This window comes from Silurus meridionalis, chromosome 9 (genome assembly GCF_014805685.1).
Source record: "Silurus meridionalis isolate SWU-2019-XX chromosome 9, ASM1480568v1, whole genome shotgun sequence".
NCBI lineage: Eukaryota > Metazoa > Chordata > Actinopteri > Siluriformes > Siluridae > Silurus > Silurus meridionalis.
Genome location: NC_060892.1, coordinates 16,091,572 through 16,095,489, shown reverse-complemented (window position 1 = coordinate 16,095,489; position 3,918 = coordinate 16,091,572).

Genomic DNA, 3,918 nt, shown 5'->3' with positions numbered 1-3,918 from the left:
CGCGCAGCCAAATATATGCACCTTTTTTTTTTTTCTTTTTTTGGACAAACGCCTTGGAAAAAGCGAGTATGCTGGAGCCCAAGCATTGATGAGCAAAGTTACGTTTTTACAATCAACTCATGTCTTGTTTAATTCTTTTAATTGTACATCATTTAAGAGGTGTGTTTAAGGGATAGGGTGTGTCTCAGGCTCAGCCAATTTTGGGCCGTGTTTAGAGGAGGAATCTCTGCATTTTGGCAGCCTCACCTCTGCATACCATGTTTCTGGTGACAAATTATCAGTTGTTTCAACTTTTCAGTAAACAGCTGGTAGTCCTGCATGGCTATACAAGCTAATAAACACCTAATGAGTGCGCATGCACACACCACACACACACACAATAATGTCTGTTTTTTCATCAATCATTCATCAAGCTTCTACACTGATTATATTGTTTTGTTTTGTTTCCTTTTCTTTCAATATCCCTTGAATTTTCTTTTTTATTGATTTAAATTGAAAAAGAAATTTGACCCAGCATAAAGCACAATAACAAATAAAGTTCTATGATTGATATAAGGTGTTATGAGTTTTACATTTACATATTTTTTTATTATTTTTAAGCTGGGGCCCACACATGACATCAAACACAATGTATGGTTGCATTGCAGATTTATTTTTTTTTTTATTTTAAATTGTCATGGATTTTGAGATCTGTATGATGAATTTGTCTGCGAGTGAAGTTTCTGAGCATTGTTAACCATTAACCTTTGCAAGGTGATATGTCGCATATATTTCAACATCAGTCCTAATTGGTGTGGACAAATAAATTTTGTAGCTAGTGACGTAGCAAGCTAACTACGTGCTGTAAAGAGAGCAGAAACGACAATGTTCTTGCAGCATATTGTTTTTAACTATGACCAAAATTGTAAAATGTTATTAAATTGGGCTAGCATCTTTACTTTTGTGTAACGAAAAGGTGACTGCATGAAGTGAGAAGTCACTAGTGATTAAAATGATTATACAAGCCATTGAACATAAAAATACACATTGGTGTTACTTCAAATGGGAATTAATGATCACTTACAGCATTAGTGTTTTCACATTCCAGCATGTTCACACCTTTGAAAAGATTGTTCATTTAAATAAATTCTGTTCCACCAGAGTGCCCATGGACAGTGTGTGTAGTGCAGCAGGTGGTGAGATTATAACTAATGTCTTGTGTTTAAAGTAGCTGCATATCAAATACATTTTCTTTTTTTTTTTTCTTTTTGCGAAAGTCATTGTTAGGTGCAGGGTGTCCCTTCCCACCCCTTTTTTGTTTGAATAAAATAAAACTAATTGCTCAAACTTGATCTTGTTGTCATTTGTCCATCCTTAAGCGGTGCACGTTTCAGATTTCAAGTTAATATATATATATATATATATATATATATATATATATATATATATATATATATATATATATATATATATATATTTTTTTTTTATGGATGGGGGGGGTGGAAGCTTTTTTCATTAGAATGTTTTCTAAATGTCTTGTTAAAATGTAAAAAATAAAAAACAAAGCTGTTCGGCTGTAGTTTAGTTCGAGGTTTTAATAAAAATAAACAACAAAAAGGCTACTGTATTTGAACAATGTGGTCTTTTCTCCCCTCGGCACGCTGGGCCTCCTGTGGCGAGGAATGTGCACTGTAACCAAAAAGCAAACATGAATTAAAGGAGGAACTGATCCTTTCTGTCCGTGTTGGCATGTGTTGTAAGGATATCGGATTGCGGACGCACTCGCTGCACTGTTTAACGTTCTTGACATACTTCTCCCCCGATTTTGACCTGACCACGTTGTGTGTTCGTGCGGCTCGGCTGGCTGTCTGCTCTTGAGGTGCAGCCTTGGTTCTGCTTGAATGAATTCTCCCGGGTTCTCCCAGGTTCTGCTGCATGTTATTCACCTTCTAGCAGTTTCCTTGTTGGTTATAAAGGAACGTTCGGCGTGTTTAGATGGCCTGTCAGAGGTGCGAGTTTCCCTTCATGCTGTCCGACAACTTGCAGAGAAAACTCGCACCTATGAAGGACCACCTAATGCTAGAGAATGTTCCTCTTTAAACTGAAAGTGCTTTTATATCCTTGAGTGGATCTATGAATTGGGTCCACGACCTTGGGTGGTTGTGGAATAATAAGCCTACGGAGTCCAAGACCACTACCTAAAAAATGTAATAATCTGACTGTTAATTGCTTTTGTCTCCAGGAAATTCGAACGTGATTAGAAATCATGACTTTAAAAGAAAAATTAACAAATCATTTCTAGTTGTCCATGCCTCATGACGTGTTCCTGATGTCTCCTTCTCTGCTTTTTCCAGTCTTAAAATTAAAAGTTGTTGTAAATATGGTTTTTCCCCTTAAAATTACACTTTTTAAACTCTTGTATTTCAGTGAACGTGTTTTAAATGAACTTTTGCGTCATTTATGACCAAATTACGTAAAATGTTTTTTTTCTTTTCTTAACACTTCGAGGGGGACTTTCCCGATCCAGAAAATGATAGGGATAGTGCGTGTCTTCCTAGACAAGTAATTAGGATGATGGATGCTTTAAAATGTCATGACCACATGGAGAAACCCAACTCAAGCCTCAAACGAAAAAACACTTTTCTGTTACTCAGTAAAAACTAATTTTCCAGGAGCCAGATTCTCATTGGTGAAAAAAAAAAAAAACACAAACGCCTTGGGGTTTGGGTCGTTTAGAGCTCAGGGGAACCTAAACGTGTGAGCTGCTTGTGGGTCTGGGTGCGATTGAATGGAATTGCATGGTTGAGCGAATGGCGTGTCTGCTCCATCTGACCTGTGTGCATTCAAAGGAGAAAGGACGAGTTATAGTTTAGATTCCCTTACAACAGCACTTTGTCTCGGTGCAGACCGTCCCGTAATGTGGGTTTGTCTGACATGGAGTGCTTCCCGCTTTCCTCGGTGACCGTTGGCGCCTGAGACGTGTTCAGTTAAACAAAGTGTTGGCGTAGACGCTGGAATCTCTACATCGGCCATGGCCTGTGGTGCTCATTTTGCCAGCACCTGCCTACGGAATTACTCACGCTCTCAATTATAGCACTTTGACAAACTGGCATATGGTTACTAACCCCAATCCACATCTAGCTGAACCCTGGTTGAGTTTCAGCTCACTGTTCTTTGGCATAAAGCAGCACTTTTACAAATGATAATTCACATTTACAAACTGCATAAAACTAGAAAATTTAAAATCTTTGGAGCATATGACTTATTTGATATGACAAGTTTGAATCTCAGGCCAGAGGGATCCAAGGGACCCAAAACTTTGACTGCAGTGTGAAAATCACTATTTTCAAGCATATACAGAAATCCAGGAGCATCGTTAAACTCTATATGACAAGTTGAATATCATGGAGATGACATCACTGGCTAAACGATTAAGAGGTAAAAACGTTTTAGCAAGGAACATCATCTGATTCTGCCATTTTGTGTGACCAATAGGTAGTCTGCTCTGTTTCTAGCACAGCTAACATTTCTTGGTTCCATTATGGTACGATGAGCCATAGAAATAATAACCACCGGTTGGGGGAAACAGTGGGTCATTTAAAATGTTTCCATTTTGTTTTCATCATACCCAGAACCTTTTCTCCACTCGGTTCCTCGTTTCAGATTTGCTAAGGGAAACCCATGTTGAGCCGCGGACCCCCATGGGCCTCTCTAAATAAACTCTGCCTTTCTACCCACCACAATTCGGCATTGGGGTAAAGCTCTGCTGATCTGCAGAGACCCAAAACCAGAACATAAGAGAAACCACAAAGGATTTCAATTCAGACCAGTTGAAAAGCAACTGATTCTGTTCAAGGCTGGATTTTGCACAGAAATAAAGATGGTGGTGGGTGAGATGGGCCCAGAGGAACAGAGTAATGGAGAAGTGCTGGACGTTGA